At 38.7% G+C, this 13,290-nt stretch overlaps 1 protein-coding gene across 1 annotated transcript in view; it reads left to right on the top strand.

Annotated features, from left to right (window-relative positions):
• Nucleotides 1-13,290, top strand: part of DAPP1 (dual adaptor of phosphotyrosine and 3-phosphoinositides 1) — a 994,374-nt gene that overhangs the window by 733,425 nt on the left and 247,659 nt on the right. The gene's annotated exons all lie outside the window — the stretch shown is intronic.

Raw genomic sequence — 13,290 nt, 5'->3', positions numbered from 1 at the left:
AACCCTGACCTGACTGGCATGCTGAACTTCTACAATTCAAATAGACAACTTTGGTCCTCCAACAAAGCCTTAATCGAAACCATCACATGCAAAAAAACAACTGTGGGGAGTCACTATTTGCCCATGAAATAGCAAAAATATGGAACAGCCTTCCTCCTGACCGCAGACTACAAAACTCCACACACTCCTTCAAAAGCCTACTTAAAACATACCTCTTCACCAACCATCTATGCAACTGTAATTGACCCCCTTAAGCCTCGTCCACTCACTATTTCTACACCTCATCTGTCCAGGACAACGCAAGCAAGCTCTAACTATACCTATCCATGTGTGAGCAATAAAGTATATATGAGAATATGAGTATATATACATGTGTGTGTGTGTATATATATATATATATATATATATATATATATGTGTGTGTGTATATGTATGTATATATGCTCTTACATGCATATTTGCTTGAATCTATATATGGAAACTTAAACATTTATATACTCTTATTTAATTGTGAAATATCTTGCAATGCTCTACCAGGTTCTTATCTACTCTTTGTATATTCTGTACACTTGTATTTTCAACCAAAAGGAGGAATATCCTCTTATTGTATACTAACGGCTGTAAAATCTACAATCTGTATGCTACTACTCTAAAATGTCTCTTTTGTAAATTTTTCTTCTCTGTGTAAAATTCCTATAAAAATTCCTATAAAATCACCAACCAATAGAATTCAGGACAATAAATCCTATCAAATCCTTAAAAGCTTACCAATATCTGCAGCATATAAAACTAACTAATAAAATGATAAAAAAATTGGATTTAAGCATATTTAAAATAACCATAAACTGTGTATGTACATATAAAATATAAAAATAAATTAATACAAATAATGATGTGTATTACTGCATTAGTTCTGAAGAAGTTTCTTTAAGTAATGAAAGTCCGGGAATCTTTATGCCTACAGATTTGAGGTTGTGTACAATTCCCAGTCTATAATTAGGTAGTTGATATCACCCATGATTATAGTGTTGGGTTTGAATGGTGAGTGAATCAAGTTCATTTAAGTAAGAGGTATGTATTTCCTGGGTCACAGACTGGGGACCTATAGCTCACAAAGATATGGTATGGGATTTTGCTTATTTTGAGTTGTACGAGGAGGAATCTTCATACTGCTTGAGCAGCCTTGATGGGTGATTATTTTTGATGTTAATTGAGAAACCTTCACCTTTTGACCCATTCTATGCTGAACTTAATGTGTGGAAACATTATAGCTGTGCAGTGCTTTGGTGCTTTCTACAGCTTTAAACCATGTCTAAGTGACTGCACAGTCATCTACTTTCTTTAGGGTGAGGAGAGCTTGCAGGGAGTGGAGTTTTTTGTTTAGAATCCAGACATTGCGCAGTATCACCTTTAAAATGCACTACATTATACAAGGATATTTTGCTTACAATGTTTCCACTGCATCCCATAGAAAAGGACATATTTTGGACTTTGTCTTCTTACTTGGTCTGCTTTTTATGACCTGGAGGTAAAGACAAACTTATTGTCTGAGTGAGAGCTGGTCCTTTCATTAAAAAGTACACCCCCATCCCAGTGAAGTCACCAGATATTGAGCAGGTACAGTTTAGGGACTTGAGAAGCTTATGATATAGTGGCTTCATTCCTCTACTGAATCAGTTCCGGTGGGATTGCAGTGCTGATCATCAGTATACATTGCTTATTGTGATAATGCAAATTCCTCTATGTATTCAAATTGTCCTTGTGTATATGCATCCTATCCAAATGTTTCTCCAATAGGGAGGTAGGATCATAGTATTTGTATTACAGAGGGCAAGGTACAAGTGTTACAGTATGTAGGGGTCAGGTCAGAATAAATTAAGTTTGGATGCTCACTGTGCAATATACTTTTTGCAAGTCTTGTGTACAAAGGCAGTGTTCTTCTGCATAGGATTTCTATCACGTCCAGCCATTAAGCAAAGCTGTTGTCGTTGTCTGCAGTTTGTGCAGCTAAGCATTTCTAGCCACCCTTAAAGCTTTTTCTTCCCATCATTGTGAAGTGGCTATATGATTCTTTGCAGATAAGTTTTCCAAAATGAGTTTTTCTCTTCCTGTCTATAATAGTTTAATGGTGGTTCAGTTCTGTATCTTTGAAGATTTTGCTGCCTGTAGTTTGGCGTAATTTTGCCTTTCTGTCCCACACACAATAAAATGGACACTGGCTCTAGAAAGCTTGTTACAAGCATGATTGGAATTCCTTGGTCCATTAATATTTTCTGATAGCTTCTGGGTGAGTGAGACATACTTTGCATCTACATTGCCTTTATTACTCTTCTTCTTCAGAACAACTTTCTAGAATCTTCTTTGTATTAGACAGGTTTTGTAGAATTTAGTTAAAGTTGTATTCCTGTGTAATATCTCATGGTTATATTGATCCTTGTCAAACGTTTAGTACATAGAGAGCTGTCTGAAGGATCTTTAACAAACACTTGGTGTGCGGAGGACTTATTTCCCAATGGGATGAAGTACAATGAAAAATGGAATCCTGATTAAATTCCTGTACACTTTGCCAGGCATTCTTTCTTGGTGTAAATCCTTCCTTCTGCTGCTTACTCCTGTGTGGGGTTTGCAAAGTTCATTTTTGGTTGTTATATTGTTCACTGTGCAGTGTTTTATTAAGAAGACGCATATATTACCATTGTGATGCTGATTACATCCTGGTTTACCTATCCATCTCCTTGCTATAGCTTAGGTGCCTTAAATGTACAAAAATAAAATGATTTCTCTGAAAAGCAACAAGCTGTAAATTTGTTATACTTTTAAAACATTTTTGCAAATGTGATCATACGTAGCCCTATGCTATGGGAATTGCCGTGGTTGCCAGTTGTGGCACTGACTGCTTTTTAAAGATATTGCTTTTTACCTTTACACAGTTAAGGTACTCTTACTGGAGAAGCTTTTGGCCCTCTCTTCCCTGATTCGACAACTTTGGTTCTAGTAGGATTGTTAATGGTTTCATGGATCAACTTAGAAACATTTGCTCAACACTTTTGTCTCTCAGGCACTGATCTTGTGGGACTTGCTGCTCTTTAGCTATAGGCATGGGAAACAAAATCCTCTTTTAGGAAGTTCCTTAAGTGCTGTTTATTTAAGAAAACATACTTCATTCCAGGGAGAGACTTTGGCAAGGATAATAAATTTAATCCATTAACATTTTTTTATTTATTATCAAAGATATTTATTGTTTATTGTTACTAAGTAGCATTGGTCAGCCACGGTTGCCGCCTCACAGCAAGAGGTTCTCCAGTTCGATTCTCAGCTGGGGTGCCTTCTGTGTGGAGTCTGCATGTCCTCCCTGTGGTCGCGTGAGTTTCCTCCGGGTGCTCCGGTTTCCTCCCACATCCCAAAGACATGCAGTAGGTGGATTGGACACTCTAAACTGGCCCTAGGTGTGAGTGTGTGCATGTGTGTGCCTTCTGTGGAAGGTTGGGTGCTGGGCTGGCAACTCGACACTGTAAAACTCAACTGCCAATCATGAGCGGACAGTTGATCTGCTGTGGCGACCCCTAACCGGGAAAAGCCGAAAGAAGAAGATTGTTACTAAGTAGCATTGTGAGTTTAATGTTGTTTTGTATGGTGCTTGGTCTCAAGCACTTAAACTTCAAAAGTGCAAATTGAAAGTCGTACAAATTCAAAGTAGCTTATTGGTGTTTCCTGCTTTGTCGTGCTTGGTTCTTCAGCTTGGCTCTTAGCTGGGCTGCCTTCTCTGTGGAGTCTGCACATCCACCATGTGTCTGCTTGGGTTTTCAGCAGGTGCTTGTTTCCTCCCATATCTCAAAGAAATGCTGTAGGTGAAGAGGCTGTCCTATAAATTGCTTGTAGGTGTACATGTCAAATTACTGTGTGTGTGTGTGTCCTATGATGGGTTGCTTCCCATTCAAGAGAGGTCTGTATGCACTGTAGCCATTGCATGCAAGTATAAGTTGTGATGTATGATACAATTGGTTCAGGATAATATTGCTGACTCTCAATTGGATATATTAGGGAAAGCATGGACGATACTGATATGTTTACATAGTTACAGTAAAAGGAGTAGATTGTGGTATAGTATAGTTTTGTTTTCTTTGATTTTTTTATTAGTTTTCCTTTCATTGAAAAATTTCCATGAAATGATTATGAAATCCAGAGTTACTTCTGCAAATGTTAAATGTCAAACAGTAAACTTCTGTGAAGCAACAGAGAATGCGTAGTCTGACTCCCCTAATTAGAGTACTGTAACATGACTTTACAAAGTACTAATGACATGATTTAAAGCAGCAGTCTTACCTGTGCATCTTTTTAGATAGGTCTACAAAGTGAGTATAAAAGCTTTTTTAGTCTTATTGTTGGACTAAGTGATTGCTTTGTTAGACATATCGCTCCTATTAAGCAGGAATGATCCAACAGACTTACTGAGCAAGGAATTAATCTAAGACCCCATGTTACCAAATATACACTAAACTAGTGTAAGACTTGAGTAAGCAGGATGAAGAAAAGTGATAGTGTTTACTTAACTGAATATTACACTGTAAAAATATAACTTGCACAAAAATAATGTAGGCAGTCCTCACCACTTTTAATCTCTTGTCTTGAGTTAGAATATTAGCAGTTAAATAGCCACCAGAACAGAGGTAGGAACTGGAAAAAAAAAGTTTTTTTTCCATAAATGGCATGTTTAACTTGTTTTAAAGGTTTCTGAACTTCCCACCACTGTTCTGTAGTGGCTGCTGTTTGTGTGGCAGTCGTAAGTGTGTTGTAGCTTTAAAAGCTGTAAACAGCACTCTTACATTTTTTACTTTAATATTTTGTAGTACATGAAAACCATTTAAGCTGCATGAACTACAAAATATTAGGATAAAGTCTGTCCAGTCATAACCCTTTTTGTTATAAGTTCTTGACGTGGACATCAAGATGCTCACTAGGTGAATTCAGTCAGTGTGGTTGTGAATGGAGGCACAATCATAATCCTTTACATCATAATAAATACAACTGAAAACAGTATTGGCATTGCTAAAATATTAGTTCCAAAGTAAAATGACAGCAGTTAAGTATAGACGTTTGGAGAGCACATACTGAAATGCAGTGAGCAGCATATTTTGTACCTGAAGATACTCGTAAGTAGTTTCACTGTGACTTGTCAGGTTGCATTTAAGCAAGGAGCCAAATCATTAAGTATACTTGGTGGGGAAATCGACCCAATGCAAAAATGAACTATGTTTCAAACTCCCATGTAGAGGGCAGACTCCCCCACACCCACCAAGTTTCCACTGATGTGCTGTAACAGAGACCTGGTTTAAAGCAGCAGAAAGCACCCCTGCGCTACCAGGCTATAACTCATTCCACACCTTTCAGCCCCAGAACATGGACTGAAGCTCCAAAGGCGGTGGTGTCTCCATATTTGTAAAGGATATGCACACCTCCAGACTAGTAGCCCAGAGTAACGCATCTGAGATACTCCAGGTACAACTAACATTGGGTAAGATGGCGATTCAGCTCGTAGCCTGCTATAGGTCCCCAACCATGTCTCAAGACTCTCACTCCACATTCCTAAGCACCCTGGAAACTATTAAGATCCAACCCAACACTCATATACTAGGTGACTTCAACTACCCCTCCATCAGCTGGGAAAACTACTCATGCACCAATGCACTGACCCAATGCTTGCTGGAATTCATCAATTCCAATTCCCTGTTACAGCTCATTCTTACCCCCACTAGAGGAAGCAACAGCCTTGACCTGGTTATTACTAACATGGGCAACTGTTGCTCTACACCAATAGTCAATTCTTCCTTGGTTAGATCTGACCACAAACTAATCACCATGGAAATCCACATCTCACCCACACCCCCTGCAAAAGTAACCACAATGAAAAAATTCTCTGAAGCAGACTTTGGGCTCCTAAAAACAGAGGTGGCTAACTTCATGGCACCCATGTCAATGGAAAATAGATGCATGACTTCCAAATCATACACCAATGCACTGTATGAACATGTACAGAAATGCATGGAGCTAGCCATACCCAAAAGAACCAAGACACTCTCCTCCAAAAAAAGGAAGCCAGTCTGCTGGTCCTCTGCCGTTAATAAACTCTACAACAGAAGGAAAGAAACTGTTGCAGAAAAAGGTGAAGTCCCAAGACTGGAAAAATTTCCTTATTAGCCTCAACAAAAAGTTGAGATCCCTCATCAAAACCAGCTATGAAGGCAGAATTGCGGCAGACACTAAAAACAATCACAAAGCCTTCTAGAGTTATATCAAGAATCTTCATGGCAATACCCAGATTTGCTCTGAGTTACTGCACAATAGTACTTCCTATACTGAGGCAACAGATATTGCCAACATACTGGCTGACAGATTTAGTGCCAATTTTACCCCTCCTCCCCCAAAGGACCAATCTCAATACCGGAAGAATGCCAGGCACCCAACATTACTGCAGCATATGTTAAAGCTGCATTGTCCAAGGCCAAGAATACAGCTTCCATGGGACCCTACAATATCCCTGGCTGTGTTCTACATAGGTAGGTACTAGGCTATCGGCCATAGGGCCTATACAAGCCCAGCCAAAAAGGTACTCTGTCTTTGCCACCCAAAACAATTATTTTCCTGTGCCACTGTCGAGCAGAGCCACAGAAGTGATTCCCAGGGTGAATTTCCTATTTCCTATCCAATCATCAAGATTTTTCTTGAGTGCTAATGAGGAGCTTTGTTTGATATAGATAGGTAGTTTATTCCAGAGTATGGGAAGTCTCTGGGACAGGAATCTATCCCTCCGGCATGTTCTGTTTATTGTGGTGACAAGATTTAGGTCCCTAGAGCGTGTAGCTCGGAAGGATTGGGATTTCTTTAAGTGGAGGATGTCCAACAGCTCTGGGTTTGACATAGCTTAGTATGTTAGGCAGAGATCACCTCTGAGTAGACAATATGCGACGGAGTAAAGCTGAAGTTTTTTGAGACGGTCTGCGTAGGGCATCTGTTTGAGGCTGGTAATCCTCTTTGTGAGGTATTTTCTGTGGCCTTTCCAGTTGTTGTAGATGTCTTGTGAGGTACATACCAAAAGGGGCATTGTACTCTATAATGGGTCTAATGAGTGATGAGTAGAGGGGAACAATAACCTCTTTTTTTCTGGATGAGAAACCTTTTGAGATGAGGTGTGCCACGTAGAAGGATTTCCTGACTACTATGGCAATGTGATTATCAAAGGAGAGACTACTGTCCACCTGTGTTCCAAGGTCTCTTATCACACTTTCGGTGTTAAGTAGACTACCGCTTATGTTGTAGTTCATGGGTACAGAGTTTTTACCAAAGGGGATGACAATGCACTTTTTGGCATTGAGCTTGAGGCCATGGCTTTGAGCAGGCATCTGTCTCAGTGAAGCCTTTTTGTAGGATGTCCACATCGTTAGGAGTTTCGATTATGGCTCCTAGTTTGCAGTCATCTATGAACTTCGTTAGCCAAAGACCTTCTGTGTTAGTCTGTACTTCAGAGAAGTAGATTCCAAACAGAAGAGGACCCAGGACTGAACCCTGTGGTACTCCACGTGTCACTGGTCTGAAGTCGGATTTGGAGTCTGCTACTTTCACAGTGTGGGTTCTGTCAGTGAGCCAGTTGGCAACCCATCTTGTGACATAAGGATTTATACCTAGTTTAGTGAGTTTATCTATAATTCCATAGTGGGGGATGGTGTTGAAAGCCTTGGCAAGATCTAGATAGGCTGTGTGAACCACCTTATCCTCATCTACGGCTTTGGTGACTGCTTCAAAGACGTCTATCAGGTTTAGGAGACATGATCTGCCTTTTACAAACCTGAACTGGGTGGGGTCCAGAGTTTGGAGATTACCAATGTTTTTGTTTATAAGTTCCATGATGATACTTTCCATGGCCTTGCAGACCAGACTCGTCAGGCTAATGGGGCGGTAGTTCCCGGGGTCCGTGGTGCCCCCTCCCTTGTGGAGTGGGATAACGGTCGCTGTGCGCCATTCAGCAGGTACAAAGCCTGAGGTAAGGCTATGATTGAACATGGTACTTAGGTGGGGTGCCAGTTCATTCTGTAGTTCGTGTAGAATGCAGCCTGGAATGTTGTCTGGTCCCATGGATGCTGTGTTCTTGGCTTTGGAGAGTTTGATTTTTGCCTGTGCACATGAATTACAAAGTGAACTGGCACCACATCTGTGTGCTCTGTTCACTCACAGCTTCACATCCGGCTTTGTCCCTACCAGATGGCGCACTGCTACAGTCGTCCCTCTGCATAAAGGAGGAACGAGTACAGACCCTGGAAATTATCGCCCCATTAGCCTGACGAGTCTGATATGTAAGGCTGTGGAGTGCATCATCATAGACCTAATTAACAAGGATATACAGAATCTCCAAACTCTAGATCCCACGCAATTTGGTTTTATGAAAGGTAGATCATGCCTGCTCAATCTGGTTTACAACTTTGAGTCAGTCACCAGAGCGGTGGATGAAGGTAAGGCAGTTCATACAGCCTACCTCAATCTGGCCAAGGCCTTCGATACCATTCCTCACTCAGGAATTATTGATAAACTCAGCAAACTAGGCATCAACCCCTATATCGTTAGGTGGGTTGCAAATTGGCTCACAGATAGAACCCACTGTGTGAAAGTAGCAGACTCCAAGTCACACTGCCGACCAGTCACAAGTGGAATCCCACAGGGATCAGTCCTGGGTCCTCTTCTGTTTGGCATCTTCTTCTCAGAAGTCCAGGCCAACACAGAGGGACTCTGGCTGACCAAATTTGCAGACGACTTCAAGCTGGGAGCCATTATTAACTCCCCAAGTGATGTAAACATCCTACAGAAAGGCCTCACTGAGACCAATGACTGGTGTCGAAACCATGGCCTTAAGCTTAATGCCAAAAAATGCATTGTCATCCCCTTTGGGAAAAACCCAGTTCCCACTAATTACCACATAGATGGGAGCCCACTGAACACTGAAGGCGTTATAAAAGATCTGGGGACACAGGGTGACAGCAACCTCTCCTTCGACCACCACATTTCCACTGTGGTCAGAAAGTCCTTCCATGTGGCACATCTCAAGGGTTTTGCATCCAGGAAGAAAGAGGTCATTTCTCTCTACTCTTCCCTCATTAGACCAGTCATAGAGTATAATGCCCCATTTGGTATGTACCTCATCAACAACAGCAGGAGAGGCCACAAAGGTACCTCACGAAGAGGATCCTAAGCCTTAAACACATGTCCTACATGGACAGACTCAAAAAAACTCAAGATATATTCTCGGTCTCATATCGTCTACTAAGAGGCGATCTCTGCTTGACTTACAAAGCCATGTCTGACCCAGCTCTGTTAGAAATGCTACATCTAAAGAAATAAATGAAATAAAACAGCTGGGCTCACTGATTAACTGATATGCACAACACCAAAAAACAAAATAAATGAAATAAAATGTGCAAACCAGACACACGAGAGGTCAGTCCAATAAAAGTCAGTTTAATACAGATAAGCGCTTTCACAATATATACACACTATCGCTTCATCAGATCAACAGTAAAATAAAAGAAGTACATTTAAAAGACACAGCAACCAATCAAAAACGCTCAGAGTCCACACCCACCAAATCATTTATACAGTGTAGTATGCATAATTCTACATACATACATAAAATCCTAATACAAACATCCAAAAACTAAACATATAAATCTGCAACAACACCAGTTATTATACATAATAAATACTAAATATTAGGACGACTCATACAATACTACATCACTTGAATAATCTATGTGATTTGAGAACAGGTTTAAGGGGAACATATTCATTAAGTCCTAGGCCATTATTAGCTCGCAGTTTCAAAATCCATTATGATTCTATCGTTTCAGTCCTATTCCTTATATCACCGAGCCTAGGATTCTTATACACTCTGTGACCCGAAACTTAAACTGATGGTCAGCCCCTTGCTCAGCATCATGCTTAGCTAAAGCATTGCACATATACCGTATACTAATTAGAGTATAAATGTTCCCTAATACGTTTTTTGAACTTTGCACTCGACCTGTAGAGGAAGCATTCCAGTTGCCACTTTACAGTCCCAGTGTCTTGTTGTTTACAGTAATGGTAACAATAAGTCGGACTTTACCGGTAGTCAAATGTCAATAAATATCTAAATAATAAACTGTGAAATAATGCAATGGATCTTGGCAAATGCATTAATATATTCTGTTAATTAAGCATGTCTAAAGATGTAAAAGTAATTCACATAATTAATGAGAAATTAAAATATATATTAATGAATGCTGCTGTCCAGTGAGAAAAACACAAATGAAAAATAGAACAGTAATAATAACTGCAGACATTTATTTAACAGTTGTTGAATGTATTCATAAACTGGTCCATGGACCTTTTTCAACAATGATGTGGGACAAATTTTACATCAACTACAAGCCAGTTAGTAACAGCTGTAACTCTCAGCCTTTCCCACCAGAATGTGTGACCTAGTACACATGGCAACTGGATAGACTGTGCAACACATAATCAGACTAGACTATTAAGTGCAAAAAAACAGTAGAATGAAGTGTGATAATGTTTTTGGTATGCATGAACTTCTGGATCTTTAATTATTAGGAAATTAAGTTTAAAAGCTGTAACAGGCAGCTTATAATTGTGCCATTTCCTTGTTGCAAATGGGGTTTTTGGGAGTTACAATCTGCAAGATTCTTCATACTGTGTGACAGATGAGAGAAACGGTGAAAGCTAAAATGAAGACGTTCATAAGAAAAACTGAACATACAAGCACACACACAGTAGCTCATGTAGTAGACAAAGATGACTTGTAGCAGAAGTAGAAAACTTATTTGATGGCAAGAACTAAACCTAACGAAGGCAAATAGGAAACTATAGGCAAAGTATAGTCCATTTTACAAGGTTATACAATTGTTTTTGTGTAATGGCAGCACCACTAAGTACAGGAAATTATAACAGTATTTCTGAGCTCTGTAGAAGTTACTGTCTGGTGTAGTTCACTGAAAGAGAATGTTGTACTTTTTGGTATCTGTTCAGAACTGCTTTATTAAGCAATGAATATAGAAGTTTGGTTAAACTGTTAAAAGTAGAGGACATTTTAATAATACCTTAGATTATTTTATCCTTAGTATTTAGTTCTTATTTTTTTGTAGAACATGACTTATACGTTTTTAAATGTTTTTGCTATCCTCTCTTGTAGAACATGACTTACTAGTTTTCAAATGTTATTGCTATCCTCTCTTGTACCATTTATAATTCTATGTAGAAAAAAATCTTTTTTATTATTGTTATAAATGTTTTTATTTGTTACAAATCACTGTAATTTTATCTGTACTGGAGCTTTTCTCCCCGGGCCTCTACTGTAAACGGATATATGTCCAGCTAGACTAGCCCGGTCAACAAATGTAAAATAAAATAAATAAATTTTAATGAATTGAACTACAGCCTTCAGCCTGGCCATACTAGCATTATAGAATTGAAAAGACTATCTAGTAATGTCTTTCGGCTTTTCCCAGTTAGGGGTCGCCACAGCGGAACTCCGATCCGCTAATAATTGAAAAGGTTATCTGCCATGTACTAACTCCAAGGCTGAAGTTGTGGATTGTGAAGTATCCGTGCCCTGAGGAGTTTGTGGCTTGAACTATTTCAATATATTTGGAAGAGAAGATCAGTAAAATCATGGCCATGGATGCTTTCCTTAATGTGACAATGATTCAGCTAACATATCTCAAGAAATAAAGCAGTGACATAACTGGATGATTAGGCTATTTGGTCTGGTTGATAACCTCAGAAAATACATAAAGCATATTGCAGCTGTTAAAGTGTGTGACTGACTTGATCATAATGGCAAATTCTACCAAAACTATTGAATTAAATGAGTTGTCCCAGACTATCATTGAAACTGGATGTAGTATATTCTTATACATTAATGTATATAGCTAAAAGTGGATCAGTTTGTTCCAAAATTCTAAAATCATTTCAGGAAATACTTGCTACTAAGAAAATCTAATACCGTCAGCTGATAATGGCAGGGCACAGATTACAATTTCATAAGAGTACTATATTTATATTATGCTGCTCACGTTATGCAATTATTTATATATTTTATAAGTTTTTGTTAAGCAGGTTGCCCGACTGGCTTTTTGGCTCATTGTCAGAGAATGTCTTGGATCACTGTCTGGTTAACCGACTTGCATGGTTAAGTGACTTGCTCAGTCAGACAGTAGGCACTTGGAGAATGAAAGAATCAAATTCAGCAATACAGGATGATGCTGATAAGCAGGTTATAGACTTAATCTGCTGAGCTGTTTGTCCTGTCTTGCATTACTGCTGACTGGTTACCTCTTATCATACAGATAGGGAGCTACTTTCGCCATATATTACTGCAGTTTTGCTTTCTGTGTCTGAACAAGCATATTACTGCTTTTGGGGCTTTCATCTGTTTATAATTACAGCAGGTGTTGAACAGCTTTGGATAGTTTGTAAGCCATATTCATTATAACTTGTGATATTGATAAGCAAGCTGAGGAACAAATAAACAGAGGCAGCTTTGATTTGGAACTGATTTATTTTTAATAATTAAATGGCATGGTCATATATTGATCCTCTTAGAGAATTCTGGATTTTTAAAACTTTTAAAAAGTAGCTGTAAAATGCTAATGGCACAGTTATGTTTATATTTACATGACACCCAACTACCAAGTAGCCAAACATTGCCAGTGCCTGGTTTCTTTAAAATTAGAATGCATAAATCCTTTTGGCTTCACTAGTTTTCCCTCGCATGTGTTTTTACTGTGAAAACTAAGGGCGTACATATGCATTTACATATGAGGGAATAAATATAAATAAGTAAACTTGCACCAAAAATGAATGATGTTTGACTGAAAATGATTGGGTAGATTACAAGTGATATGTAATCTTTGCAACTGGGAGTGTGTCAGTATGGTTTGTGATGTAAAATGCTTGCAACTAGGATTGTGCCGGTGTGATTTGTTTTCATTTATATAAATGTATGATTGCTTATGTCATAAGTGATGATTTAATAAAAATGTTTTTTGTTTTAAAAAAGGGGACAGAAATTGAATAATTTATGTAATGTTGCTTAGGTTATATGATATATAGTAACATATGCGAAGTATAATGTTTGTTATTGTTAATTTAATACAATTTGATTAGTTTTGTATAAATGTAAATATGCCTATGTCACAAGTAATTCAGTAAAGGTGTTTAAAAAATGAATGGAATGATGTTATTGTGAGG

Source organism: Protopterus annectens, chromosome 2.part0, assembly GCF_019279795.1.
Source record: "Protopterus annectens isolate FY-2018-M chromosome 2.part0, PAN1.0, whole genome shotgun sequence".
NCBI classification, from domain to species: Eukaryota; Metazoa; Chordata; order Ceratodontiformes; family Protopteridae; genus Protopterus; species Protopterus annectens.
Note: the sequence above shows the minus strand (reverse complement) of the source record. Positions and strands in the feature narration are given on the sequence as shown.